This window comes from Cibotium barometz, chromosome 28 (genome assembly GCF_041138505.1).
Source record: "Cibotium barometz isolate CiBa-2024 chromosome 28, ASM4113850v1, whole genome shotgun sequence".
Classification (NCBI taxonomy): Eukaryota; Viridiplantae; Streptophyta; class Polypodiopsida; order Cyatheales; family Cibotiaceae; genus Cibotium; species Cibotium barometz.
The window spans coordinates 9188072-9204233 of record NC_141073.1 but is presented as its reverse complement, the minus strand read 5'-3'; positions in this window follow the sequence as shown (position 1 = coordinate 9204233).

Here is a 16162-nt window from a genome sequence, read left to right as displayed (position 1 = left end):
CCAATTATCATGTTTGTTCTAGATGATTGGTACATGCTTCCTAACTAACTATACCAATTGATGATACATTGATGAGTGTAGTGCCAATTATCATGTTTGTTCTAGATGATTGGTACATGCTTCCCAGCTAACTATATCAAAAAATTAGGGACTCGATTGAAAATCTAGAATATTTTTTTGATATATGTGGTTTAAACTCTGGATAATTATTAGCGTTCATTTTATGTACACGATGAGCGTATTTAGATTACATCATCAAAACAATCCTCTTAATCAATAGGTTAACCCAATAAGTGTTATGATGTTATGTAGTAGACTTAACAAAAGGAGTTGGGCTTTGCCATTTCAAATGATTAGCATCCTTGATCCTATGGCCCATGCCATAGCAATGTAACAAAGTTGATCATATATACCATGAGTGCTTTAGGTTATGATAGGAAAACTAGATTATGTGGATGTAATTTTTACTTTATCAAATAGAATCTCTTATATTTAGCATTGAAAGATGTTGTAATTGAAGTTTAGTGTTTCTTACTTTAACTTATGATGATTGTATATACCATGAGTGCTTTAACTTATGATGGGAAAACTAGATTGTGTGGATGTAATTTTTACTTTATCAAATAGAATCTCTTATATTTAGCATTGAAAGATGTGGTAATTGAAGTTCAGTGTTTCTTATTATGATGAGCAAACTGGATTATATGGAGGCCATTTTTTTCTTTATCAAATAGAATCCCATATATTAGCATTAAAAGATGTGGTGGTAGTTGAAGTTGTGAGATTACATGATAACAAGTTTTGTAGCCTTGAAGCTTCACTCCTATGTTTTTGTTTGCCTTATTTGTTTAATTATTTCTAAAACCTCTAGCTCAATAAGTTCATCTAAATACCATTTAAATACTTTGCAAGCTTATAGGAATTTTGCAAGAGGTAGTTGACTCTCCTACATTATCAAAATTTAGTTCATGAAGATTCCTAGAAAAAGTGGCCCACAAAAGGATGGTTGTTCAAGCAACGTAGTTCCAAATTAACGTTATAATTTTTCAAGATGACTAAGGTGGGAGAGTTGCTTAGTGCCAGCTTAATTAAGGAAAGTTTGTCAAAGTAAATACTTGTTTTTCCCTCTAAGAGAAACTAATTGTTCTTTTAATAAGAATGTTCCAATCAAGTCAATAGTTCCTATTTTGAACTTTGGCATGACTCAAAAGTTGTGAGTAGGTGATCAAAGGTTGGGCTATCACTTATGCTTTGATCCACAACTAAATTGTAAGTCTAGTATTTGGCTTCCAATCATAGTTCTAGTATTTAGCTACAAATAAAACAACATTGTAATGTGCTAAAAATGTATGATAACCAAATTACTATTGGATAGCTCAATCATAGTTTGAGACTTTCATACAAAGCATGCAATTCTTAAATGGAAAAAAATCTTATGAATATCCAATGAGAATCATTTTATTTGTGTACAAAATATAAAAAAGGATTCTCATTACGTTTGCATTGTCTGAAAATAAAAGGACCGACAAAAAAAACATCTCCATGGTTACCATTGTCTATTTAGTAAGCCTCGGTCCAAAGTACACAAAATATAATCTATAACTAGAGAAGATGGGATGAAAATGAAAAATAAAAGATCATGATTTTCAAGTGATCAAAATTATGTAAAGAAAGATGTGAATACCATTTTAAAGGGAAAAGGTGTTCTTGTTTTCTTAATCCATCTTTCAAATATTCACCCATCTATAGTCACTCATTGGCCAATTAATGTGCTCTTTGCATAATATAGCAGGGTTTGAGATGCACTCTATTTTCAATAATAATTAATTTCATGACAAGGTCAAGTTTTGCTTTCATGAGAGACCCTTGTTGCATGAGGAACACTAAAAGATGATATCAAAATGTAAAAAAACCATTTTCATATGTCATTTGAAAAAGTCATTAGTACTAAATTAGACTTTATTAAAATTGAATTTATAAAAATCAAATGTCAAAAAATATGAAAGTATCTTATCCATAATGCCCATCAAAGTGAAAGTCAAGCTAGGCTATTTGAGGGCTGCTAAAATTAATTTATTAAGCCAACTATAGCCATGTTCAACCCCACAAAGTTTTGTCTTGCCAAGCCATTCACCTTTTATTTGTGCGAGAAAAAGATAGACTTTTATTTTCTCTTGTGATGTCTAGGTTAAGGGTTTCTTCATCTCCTTCTAATGGTTGGACGTTGTTGACTCTTTCCATGGAAACTATCGTATTCATTTGTTCATTACCTTAATTTTTATTCTCGTCCGTCATTAAAACTATTGTATTAATTTGTTCATTACCTTGATTTTTTTTGTAATAGTAATATAATTTTTTTATTAAAAAAATATAAAAAATGCATCCATTAACATAAAATATTACTTGATTTTTATTTGTTGTAATATCTACATGTAGTAATATAATTTTTTTCTCAAACAAAATATAAAAATGTTTCCATTAACATAAAAATATTGGAGTAGGCTTATATATTGGCTTGCTTGTGCCATAATTACCTTCCTTTGTAAATTTGTTCTACCTCTAAGGAGAATATTTCTTTAATTCTTGCTACTATTTTTTACTAACCTTTCCAACATCATGATTTTCTATAAAATACCTCCTCATTGAGTTTAAATATCTATTGCCTCATAATTGATCTCAACCAATGAGTTTATTCATGCGAAGTGTTCATGAAAGTCAAATTTAGGAAAAACCTATGTAAAATTATGTTTTTCATAAACATAAAAATTTGAAGAGGCCTATTGTTATGACCTATGTTATTTGACGAATGATAATCATGGTCATTTAATATTTGATTTATATTTTTTATGATGCCTATTTCTCATGAACACGTTAGGATTGATTGATGTGATGTCAATTGATTGTTACTACTGACGTGGTTTATGTTTATGAGTTTAGGTGATGAGGTGTGCAAGGGTACCGATTTAGGTGTCGCACGGATGGTGGATTGAGTCATGGCGTGTGGACCGATCTCACAATATTTTGTGGCTGTATTATGGTGATTGATATTATTTTGACATCAGTGTGATGTGTGTGTGTGCACGCGTCAATTTATTGTACAGTGTGCGTACGAGCACTAGTTGATTTATTTTGTAATGTGCATATGTGCACAAGTTAGATTATTGTATTAGAAAAATTGTGCAAACCTTAAAAGGTTTGAGGACAAAGGTTAATTGAGGACAAAGGCTAATTAAATGGCAAAGTCCAAATATGGATGTATACTTTATTTTTGGCTGAAAGCCTACTTTTGGGAATATATCAAAAATACCCACGCGAGGAGAAGCCACTCACGTTGGGGGGGGGGAAGATTGCACCCAGTCTTGTGTTACCTTGTGTTGATGGTGATGTATTTCTTTCTCTTGCTCTATGTTTTGATATGTGCTTTAATTTTCAATTTAATTCAAATAGTTGTTTTCATATTTGATAAATTTTATGAGTTTTTTTTAATTATTCTCTTCAAAAAATTAAAGGGTCCGGTTGCAGTGGTATCAGAGCTTTGGTGTAATTTAATTTTCTTGAAGGCGGTCAAAAGAGGTGAAAGAGACAAAAACAGAGGTGATTTTGGTAATTTTCTTGAATTTAAATGAAAGAAGAACACGTTTAGGGATTTATGTTTATGTATGGATGAAATAAAGCTTGTTTTTTACCATTGGGTAATCAATCATCAATATATTGTCCAAAGGGTAAAACTAGGTAGAAAACCATTAGTGGGTTTCTCAAAACCATGAAACCACCTTCCTCTTCACTAATCCTCTTCCTAATCTGTCTGTACGGATTGAAAGAGCAAGCAGAGAAGCATGGAGAGCCATAAGCAGAATTGCTAAACCTTTCCTTTGCTCAATTTCTATAATAGAGGGATGAGAATTCTTCAAGAGTTGCTTTAAAAAAAAATACTTTTAATTTTTATTTTCCCTCTCCTCCTCAGTTGATGCGCTGGGCGCAAGCTTAAAATTATATATATATATAATTTTCCAATTGATGTTTTTCCTTCTCTCTCCCTCCTTCATCCTGACGGTGAGCGCTGCGAATTCAGGGAGGGAAGGGAATTTTCAGGTTGCGCAAAATCGAGAAGGCGCTGAATTTTTTTTCTCTTCTTCCTTTTTACTCTTGCGAGCTACACGCGGCGCTGATTTATTATTATTATTATTATTATTTTTTTAATTTGCACGTTACTTGTTGCTGGCGTTGCCCGAATATTAGTGGGAGAGGTTTGATGACTTAAATTTATAAAGGCTTTACGGCTTAAATTTTTAAAGGCTTTAATAAAGCTTTATAAAGCATAATATATATATATTTTTTTGTTGCTGTAATTTTTCTCTCCCTCCTTCATCACGGGCGCTGCCTAGATGAATAAATCATTAGGAAAGCTTTATGGAGATAAAGCTTTATAAAAAATAATAATAATAATAAAGCTTCATATTATTACTATTATTATTTTTCTCTTCTCTATTCATGCGGTGAGCATACCCTAGTAGAAGGAAAATTATTTTACTATATATATATAATTTGTAAGCTTTTGACTAAGCTTTAAAAGCTTTCAAATAAGCTTAAATGAGATTAATAAAATGTTTTACAAAAGAAAAATATTTTTTTTGACTATTCCCATCATATTTTATGGAAAAGAATCTCATGTGCATATAGTTAGTTTGGATTTCTTCTACAGATTTTTAGAATTTACCTCAAGAGAAATTTTGAGACTTTAGTCAAATTCTTGTGAATAATGTTGTTTTCTAAATCCTCATGAAGTCCAAATAATATAAACAGCTTGTTAGTAAAGATATCATTCAAATGTTGCTTTAACCTACGGCTAGTTTTCTAATTTTAAAGAGTACATGGATTATTTCTTGAAAAATTATGCATTTGTGTATTGAGCTAACTTGGCAGGATTCACATCTAGCTCGACATTCCATATGAGATAAGAAACCCTATCTTTTCTCTTGTTTTAAATTTTTCCTATTCTTTTAATTGTCAAGAAATGGGTGAATATCCGCACCATCGTAGTATTCAGGAACAGCTTGACACCGAAGAGGTTAACGCACTCGACACATTAACCAAAGATGGAGGTATGTGTAAAAAAATTATTTATTGTATACAATTTCTTGTTTGCTTTTGCATCTATTTTCTGAATATTCTTTTCTTCTAGACCTAGTTAGAAAACTTTAGCTCCTAAAAAGAATTTTAGATACCGTAACCTAACTAGAAAGATCGAGACAAGATTAGTAAAAGTTATCTTCAAGATCTAGTTGCCCAAATTCAAGTAAAAAAATGATTGCTAGACATTTCATAGAAGATTAAGACCAATTTGAAGATTCAAGAACCAAGCAAGTTTCTCTAGTCTTTGATTCAAGTTATCAATTGCTTCACCATCGAATTTAGTGATGATGAGAAAAGTAAAGAAATAGCTCTCAAGTGATTAGAAACCAAGCTTAAGCTGTATGCTAATCACAATTACGAAGTTTATAACAATTCAAGTAAAGTTTTGTCTAAATTTTCAAGTGTTCTAGTTTGAGATCTATCCAAGTACAAGATTCTTTCTAGACCAAGAATTGCTCTAAGTCAAAGATATATTCAACCACAAGATTTAAACCCCTTAAGAACAAGATTTATTCAAGAATTGCAATTACGATTTAAGACTAATCTCTCAATTTTCTCTCAATTGTAATTATGATTTAATTAAAGACTAATCTCTCAATTTTTTTCCATTCAAGTATTTTTAATCTAAGTCAAGATTCATTACTAGTATATCAAGTTCTTGCTATCAACTAGGATGCAAAATGTCTATCATTATTCAAGTTCCGATTTCAAGTTTAAGATTAAGCCTAAGATCAAGATCCCCTTTACATTTCATTGTTTACAAGTAAGATTCACAAATTCAAGAATTATAAACCTATTCAAAGACTATAATTTTTGAATTTAGTTAATCAATTACAAGATTAAGATTAAGATAAAAAAAATCTCGAGAATTCATCAAGATTAAGATCAAAAACAAATCCCGAGAATTTAGTTCGACAATTACAAGATTAAGATCAAGAACAATCCCCAGAATTCATCAAGTTATTGACAGTAATGTAAGTGATTATTTTTCAATCTTAAGTTGATAAGAATTTCCATTTCGACCTAATTCACTTTTGGAATAAGACTTGTAGTTTAATTTTGAGGATAGAGAAAAGTTATGTCGGAATGAAAGTTTCAGAGGGAATTAGCTACTCCGTCTCAAACTTCTGTTCTTAAGGTAGTGTCGTGTGGAATTAATCTATGGTATGGGACATTAGATTGGTTTTACATGCCTACCCCAGATGTATCTATGTCTTCTATCTTTCACCAGCGAGTGTTTGTATGTGGAAGGTACCTCTGTGGTATGGGACACTTAGATCCCTTTCACATGCGTTCACTTGTTTGGTTTTATTTTCAGAAATTGTTTGATGTGATGATCTTGTCCTCCACTTGTGCCATGAAGCCATCCACTCATTGATTACGCAACTGAGGACAGTTGATTCCCAACAGGGGGACTGTTATGACCCATGTTATTTGACGAATGATAATCATGGTCATTTAATATTTGATTTATATTTTTTATGATGCCTATTTCTCATGAACACGTTAGGATCGATTGATGTGATGTCAATTGATTGTTACTACTAACGTGGTTTATGTTTATGAGTTTAGGTGATAAGGTGTGCAAGGGTACCGATTTAGGTGTTGCACAGTGCGAGGGTACCGATTTAGGTGTCGCATGGATGGTGGATTGAGTCATGGCGTGTGGACCGATCTCACAATATTTTGTGGCTGTATTATGGCGATTGATATTATTTTGACATCAGTGTGATGTGTGTGTGTGTGCACGCGTCAATTTATTGTACAGTGTGCGTACGAGCACTAGTTGATTTATTTTGTAATGTGCATATGTGCACAAGTTAGATTATTGTATTAGAAAAAATATGCAAACCTTAAAAGGTTTGAGGACAAAGGTTAATTGAGGACAAAGGCTAATTAAATGGCAAAGTCCAAATATGGATGTATACTTTATTTTTGGCTGAAAGCCTACTTTTGGGAATATATCAAAAATACCCACCCGAGGAGAAGCCACTCGTTGGGGGGGGAAGATTGCACCTCTTCTTGTGTTGCCTTGTGTTGATGGTGATGTATTTCTTTCTCTTGCTCTATGTTTTGATATGTGCTTTAATTTTCAATTTAATTCAAATAGTTGTTTTCATATTTGATAAATTTTATGAGTTTTTTTAATTATTCTCTTCAAGAAAATTAAAGGGTCCGGTTGCACCTATATATAGGTTTGACTTTGCTCATCCTTCCCTTACAGTTGTGGACCACACCTTATGATGAAAGATGCTACTATAAGAAAAACTAGATGTTAGATACATTCACTTGAAAATCCCAATACTCTTGAGCTTTTGTGATGTAATCTTTGAAAATTTGTTGTTTATAAAAAAATTGGCCAAGATTTCTCCATATTAAAAAAAGCTTTAATCAACTTCAAGTCATTTTTAATGACTTGAATAGAGAACTAATAAGCTTAGTGAGTGCATTAAATTATTAGTAGACACAACATTATGCCAACATCTTTTCCAAAAAAAAGGGAATTTAGAAAAAAAACAAGCTGTAGGTAAACATGGCACCTCATTTCTATTTGGTTTGTAACAACCTCTACATTGAATCCCTTACTGATGGGATAGGGGCTTTAAAATGCCCATAAAAATGAAGCTAATTGGCAAGAGATATCAAATTAACCTCATTAATGAAGGTTTGAGGTGCAAAAGTGTGCTACTTGACCTCAAGATAGGTCTTATTTTTGTTGAAGGTGCTAAAACAATTTTTCTTGTTTTGATCCCTATTTGAGCCATGCCTCTCTTGCAAGAATCTCCTCATTAACCCATGATGATCTATGAAAATGCCACATGAATTTAGAACACAAATCAAATAAGACATCATTAATTCCACATAGCTAAGAATGGTCCACATTATATCACATTACTTTACCCAAGAGGTCTTGAGATGTGTCTTGTTCTTCTACACCTTGTTTGAATGTTCTAAGCTCATCTATTACTAGCACCATAGACATGTCCATGTTCTTAACTCTTCATTTTTGCATTATTAAAACAAGCATATGAGATGTCTATGCTTAATGGATAGATAAGATGAAATGTTATAACTCACCACATCTACATGCCATGTTTACCATGATCTAGAGAAAGACAAAAGGGTGTATAGCATCTAGCACAAAGCTAAGTCATCCACCATGATCTAGAGAGAGATGAAAGGGTTTACACCATCCACAACAAAGCCAAGTCACAAGTCATATGGCTTCTCCTTTGCTAAATATATTCTACATATTCTCATCTAACACAATCAAGCAAGCCTCTCAAAGTTTAAATGGTTAGTTGAATTCAATTTCCTAATATTCACTAGAGATTGTTTGTAATTAATTAAATAGATGTTCTATTTGAGCTGTAATAAGAAAATTTGTCAATGAGCGGTTAGCTATAATATTGTTTTGCAAGTCTTGTGAGTATACATGTCTATTTCTTCAAATTCAACTAGGAAAACAATGCTATCAAAGGGGCATCCATGAATACAATTATAGTCTATGTCAATTGATGTCAACATGTTTTTTGCTTCTTGTTAAAATCTGGGTGTGATGTTATTGGTTTGCAAGCATGAAACTTTATGCAACATGTTTTTTGCCTCTTGTTAAAATATGGGTGTGATGTTATTTGTTTGCAAGCATGAAACTACCAAGTTGGAAATCCTTACACATTTTTATGTGCCATTATATACGAGAGTTGATGCTAACTTTACATCATGAATTCCACTATGCTTCCATAATTTAAGTGTCCACCATCATCGCATCCATCCCCTCTTCTTTCATATTTAACAACTCCAAGTCTTCTTGTGATGTGCATGCTTAACATTGTGGACTGTGTGATCTCTTTACACATTCTTGCCTTATACCTTGTCTATATTATGCAAATTGGGCTAAATAACAAAATTGAAAGTATAAATAGCCCCTTGCTTATATACCCTTGTATTGTGAGAAAAGATATGTTATAAAAAGGTTGGGGTTGCCCAATGTAGAATCTTTCAATACAACAAATTAACCTTTAAGGTCATACAAAAGAGAAGAGTTGAAGAATAAACTAGAGTGCTTGAACAAAATAAACTTGTTGATGATAAACAAAGGCTACCAAACAAAGTCCATAAATAGTTTGGCCACATCAGCACCCATGACTTGGTCCAAAATTCCCAACCAACCATATCATCCAACTGGTTCCATAGTAGACCATAACATAGTTTCTTAGGGGACTTGGTAGTGTAGCTCCCATGACCATCTAAGACCATCTGGACCCTCAAAGAGGCCCTGCAACCTAAGAATAGTGTGTCCTTGTTTTGATGTCCAATACTCACTAATGCGATCACATAGCCTACCTAAGCATGCATCCTACTTGGCAAAGTGTCAAGCTAACATAAGCCCCTTCTAACCATCTAGCCACATTTAGCAGAGGCTTATGTAGATTTGGTAGGGTGCCAAGTTTACATAAGCCTCTCCTAACTACTAGTGTCTAAACTAGGAATTGTCGAGTGACGGGTGCTTAGGTAGACTTGGCAGAGTTGCCAAGTCTACATAAGTGTCTCCTAATCACACTAGTGTCTAAATTGGGAACTACTAAGTGGTGGGTGCTTTACCACAATGGCGGCTACTCCTCATATAGGGGGACTTACAAAATAGAGCACATTCGTCACCTATAGTAATAACACAAGGGTGAAGCATTGAGTAATTGCTAGCACCCCCCCTCAATGTCCACGAGAGCTGTAGCTGAACTACCTCTTTGGTCTAATGCTGAGTCGATGAAGATGGTGCTCCAACAAATGTCTCCCAAGAGCCTTTGTAAAAAAATATCTACATAATTCTCTATTGTTGGGGTAGTAGACAAGCTCCACCTCTCCATTCATGATAAGCTCATGTACATAATGATATTGCATCTCAATATGCTTTGAATGAGCATGGAACACTAGGTTCTTAGCATTGCCATACATCATAGCAACATTGAATCTCCCTTTTGAGCAACACCCATATCTCCTAAAATCCTTCTCAACTAGATTGCTTCACATGAAGCAAAGCATGATGCTACCTTGTATTGAGCTTCTATAGAAGAACTACTTCCTAGTGATCCAATATGTAATTCTAGAGCCAATAAGAAAACGGTATCCAGAAACAAATTTTTTGCTACCACAATCTCCTGCCCAATTTGAGTCACAAAATCCAATCAAGGTATAACTCGATGTATAAGTGATGTTATACCTAATGGTACCTTTAATGCATTTTAATACTTGAATCCATGTCTTCCAATGGTTCTCTTAAGGATGATTTAAGAACTTGCTAATTAAGACACCAACTACAAAGCTGATGTTATGTCATGCATTACATATCCACAAGTGGAGAAGTATCTTCCATAGAAAGCTTCGCATCAACCTCCATGGGTGTAACCATGGACTTACACTCAGCCATGCCAAATGTCTTCAAAATTTCTCTTGCATGCTTTTGCTAAGAAATGAAGATTCGATCTGACTCTTGCCAGCAGACCTCAATCCTCAAAGAGAAATGCATAAGCCCAAGGTCTATCATTCCAAACTCCAAACTCAACATCTTCTCTTCATGGTTCCCCTTCATAATGAGCTCATCCAACTGGGTATCTCAAACCTAGGTGTATGTGCCTCATAAACCTCCTCCTTGAGATGGCCATTCAAAAATGCTAGCTTTACATTAGTTTTGAGTGGCCAAGGCTAGTGGTATAAATAGTGGTCATTCCGATATAAATAGTGGCCAATTTGGTTATGGGGACGGATGTCTCCTAAAAGTAAAACCCTTTGACTTGTGCAAAAACCTTTGCCACAAGCCTTGCTCCAATGTACCATCAAACTTGTACTTAGGCTTCCAAACCCACTTCGTGCCAATAACTATCCATTTTATAAGACAATCCACAAGATTCTAAATGTGGTTTCTCATAATTAAGTCATACTTTGACTGAATGCTCCCATTTCGATTCGTATGTGCTAAAGCTTCCTCTAAGCTAGGGCTAGCTCTTGTACTTTCACTGTCTTAACCATCAATGCCATATTGACAATGTGAGCAAAGGTTCTCTTCTACTCCTCTATTCTCTTAGATCTACGTATAGTTGTTAGCTCTTATGTTCCTCTATTTAGCTGGCTCTTCTATGAGATTGGCTTTTCCATCCAAAAGCTGCTTCACCTATTTAGGATATGGCCCCTTCTTTTCTTCATTATTTGTTAATGAATCTACCTCTTGTGGAGTTGGTATTGTCACTGGTGGCTATGTTTGCTGGGCTACTTCTTTGTTGAAGGATAGTGTGGATGGAGCCTTATTCTTCACCTTATGACCATTTGAGATTATTTATGGGAAGTCTACCCATTTCTTCCTCTCACTTTTCTCATAAAGTATAGAGCCTACTGATAAGTTTACTTGAGATTTTGAGAATATATTTCGATAAGTATGCCAGGCTATGCACAAAAAATAAGTAACATAAAGCCATATAGGTGTTTATGTTCTCTTTAAGAATTAAAAAGAGACATCTCAAGAGTATTAAGAAGTAATCTACTAGTAGTGAAATTGTCACCAAGGTTCTATAAACCATTTAGGATCACGAAGAAGATTAATAACCTTTTATATCAATTAGATTAACCATCACACTACCATATTCATCATGCTTCCCACATTAGTTTTTTGAAACCATTTAGAGGACCACTTACTTCACATCCTACTTATAAAGATCCACCTATAATTGTTAATTAAGAGAAAATACTTGAGCCTACACAATCATTGATAATTAACACACTACTAGACACATAAGAAACACATACACTATCTTTTGGCCTTCAAAAACCGTCATGTAGAAGATGTTGTTTGGTGGATGATACTTCAGTGATATTTTTGCACTTGTTCTACTCATATAAGCAAACACACAATTGAGGGTAATTATAAACTCAAGAAAAGAGGCGATGTTATCCTTGATAGATTGGGGACACTTCAAATACCATTGCACTATAGGGTCACCATAGGGTAGTTGGTACCATGGGTGATTCCATATTAAATACTAATGCACTAGTGTTATTGGGGTATGCACATTTGGGTCCATGCTAGAGTTGTTAGTTTTGGGGGTGATTCCATGTTATATATGGAGCTAGTATTATTGTTGGTTTTTATGTTTATGCCTATCATATGTTGTCATGTTGGGAATGATAGTGAGAAGTCCAATTAATGATTTGTAAAACTAACATGGTTGGCATTGTTGGGTAGCACTACAACGGAGCTAACTAGGACATCATATGGATGTAGGGTTGTGTATAGAGCATATACATCATTTGTGGTATCATGTGGAGCTACTTCATTTGAATAAAATCGATTGCTCTCCTCCATAGTATACAAGTAAGCGCATTGTGCTACAGGGTGCGAACATGTCTTTTGAATTGTGTGATCCCTTAGTTGTTTGGCTTAACACATTATTTGCATGATGTATGCTAATAAACATGCTAAATACGGATCGAACTAGGACATTATGTGGATGTAGGGTTGTGTGTAGAGCATAGTTATCATTCGCGGTATCATGTGGAGTTATGTCATTTGAATAATCCATTGCTCTCCTCCATAGTACGCAAGTAAGCACATTGTGCTGCAGGGTGTAAACTTGTCTTTTGAATTGTGTGATCCCTTAGTTAGTTGGCTTAACACATTATTTGCATGATGTATGCTAATAAACATGCTAAATACCACCTAGATCAATGTTAAGAGGAAACATTTACTGAACCTGACATTAATCCTTCTCCCCACGGGTTGAAGTGGAAAATGAATTTTGAATAATATTTTTCTTCGTAATTTCATCCAAGTAAGATTATTTTTTGCAAAATTTTTAAAAGTTGTCCAAGCTCCATGATAAAGCAAACCTGTCTTTTCTTGAACCCTGGCCCTTATGGTATTATGAAATAACTAAAGAGCACTAATATTATATTAATACATAGAACACCCAATTGTAAAATTAGTTCTGCATATACCTTGTTCCACACATGATAGAGGTTGGTGGAGCTTCTCACACCTATTTAAATATCTCATACTTAAAAAGAAATTTTTTGATTCCAACATCTTTCCAAATATGTTTATGATAAACTCTTAATTTGCCTCAAACAATGGTTACCATAGATGTGTCAACTCTCGCTCACAAAGCTAGAAGATACTACACATGAAGAAGCTACTACAACAGAAGAAGGTCGCTATCTTGGTTACATATATAGAGTGGTAATTTCTTTTACCTTCATTATGGTAATTGATCACTAGATCCACATGTGCATCACCTATTTATAGTTCCGTTTACCTTGTTACCTCCTAAATTCTTGATAAAAACATTTGTCCAAACAATACCCAATTTTACTTTCCAAAATGTATACTACACGTGAGTTTTATAACTAAAAAATATAATAAATGAATGCTTAACATAAGGATAATAAAAACACATTGAGTTTTTGTTATTTTAGAGCATTGAAATATCTAGCTTCTTTTATTTTTCCTATATAGAAGAAACTTTTAAATGGTTTTTCAATTGTTCCCCCTATATGTGGCTTTTGATCCTTACGTCCCCATCTATCGTAGTATATGGACAAGAGACATAGTATCTATCATAGTATATGGATAAGAGACATTATATATGTAGCTTTTGATCCTTACATCCCCATCTATTAATGGGAGTATGCCCATACAATCTGAACCCATATCACTTAGATCTTGAAGGAAAGGGACATATATATCCCCTCATAGCTTTTATGACACAATGACAAAAAAGAGACCTATGTGCTATGGTTATCTTTGTACTCAGTTTCTCATCTTAAAATGGAGCCACACCAACCTATTTTTTTCCTCAACTTTACATGAGGAATGAGAGGATTTGGCATTATCTTACGTCACAAAGAGTATCCACATAACATAAATACTCTTGACATCTTCTTTGGAGGTCATTACTGTTCTCAATATTGCTGTAAAGATCATTATAGAAGATTTTATGTTGTAGACATAACTCGACAGAGATAACAACTAGATAGAATTTATAAAGCATGCATACCCAATTGTTTTTCTAGGTTCCAACCATAGATTTCAGTTGACTGGATGTACATGGGATGCTATCCTTGGGTGATGTTCTAATTCCTTTTATTGTATACACTTGGCTTTACATTTAAGTATTTCCATATATGATTACATCTATGTCAGTGGTTTGCCACATGTTTAGGCTATTTAGATTGATAACCATGATATTACAACACTAGTTAACTTTGATGATGCTTGTAATGTGTCTCTATTTCATAGTATGTTGTGGCCGAATTGATCTCTTTGTAAAATATGTCATCTAGTAGACACATTTTCTCCTCTTTACACACACACACACACACACACACACACACACACACATGCACATTCTCTCTCTCTCTCTCTCTCTCTCTCTCTCTCTCTCTCTCTCTCTCTCTCTCTCTCTCTCTCTCTCCCCTGAACACACACCCCCCCATGACATTAACATAACAATGTGTGTGTTGATGAAATGAGAGAAACTATGGTTTAGGTGTGTCTGCTGTGTTCCCCTCTATTCTCTTTTCATGTTATGTGGTATTATGAACTGTAGGTGCATTCTAAACTTGGTAGTCAGCAACCTTGACATGCGGTCCATGATAATAAAAGCATTGCACTATTTGTCTAGATGCTTCCTTAGTAGCTCCTATCCCTTGTTTTGGTTTTGTTTGAGTCATGGAGACTAAATGTGTGCATGGGGCTCCTTGATTTTAAGGAGCCCCCTTGTAATACTGCTATACTTGTAGAGAAGAGATTGATGCAGGGAAGGATCCAATCCACAAGGATGCTGACAAACAAACTATTGAGCCTAAATATGATCTAAAGTGAATACATATGATGGCCACAATCGATAGTTGGGGAACCAAAGGATCCACATGGGTTACACTTGTTGATGGTGAGGAGCTCCCTAAGGTTGTGCCACTATGACTGATTTGTGATCTATCTTCTAATGTCGTGTTGGGGATTGGTTATAGTGAACTTGAGTCCACATGGGATGACTCAAGCACAAGCACCAATAGTGGTGATGAGGAGTCTAAAACAGAGAATGAAAGCAACACCAACTCTTCATTTACCACATGGGGATTGGTTATAGTGAACTTGAGTCCACATGGGATGACTCAAGCACAAGCACCAATAGTGGTGATGAGGAGTCTAAGACAGAGAATGAAAGCAACACCAACTCCTCATTTACCACAAGCAAAACAGAGCTGATAATATCAAAAGAAACTACAACGAGTAGCTTCAAATCTGTTATAGATTCCCAGTCTGAAGAAAGGGATGAAGTTCTTCAAAGCACCAAGGAGCATCTCTGAAGATGGCGGAGATGTAAACACTATGTAGCCAATCATCATAGAAACAAGAGAGGACGTCTACTGCTTAATGGCTACAATACACTGGTGCATTCTATGCACATCACAAGTTTATTGACAATTGGGGAGAGGAATTACAAAAAAATATGTATTGTAAACCTCCTTCCACTGAGCTGATAGCCAAAATCAATGTCATAGATGAACCAAAACTTAATCGTTCTACGAGGCGAAATAAGAATAAGGCCCAGAAAGAGAGGGAAGAAGAAGCTGCAATTAATGTAGCTGAAGAAAATCAAGAGGTCAAGCCCTAACTTGAGCCCTACACTTGAGTATTACACCATAGGGGACTGCAAGTTAGTGTTTAATAATGCCACACACAACCCATAAGTCAAGAAGAAGGAGTTTATAGTGGTCCTGTTGAAGTAAACGATGTAAACTTGGCTGATGAACCTGGGGAAGATCCTAAGTTAGTATTTATAGAAAAAGTCCTCTAGGAACGTGAACTTATTGATCTCCTCAAGGAATATAAGGATTGCTTCACATGGACTTACCATGATATGAAGGGAGTACCTGCTGAGGTTGTGCAACACACAATCCCCATGGTACCAAACGCTAAACCTATCCAACAACCTTATCCAATGAATCCAAAGTATGCTAACATTGTTGAAGAAGCGAT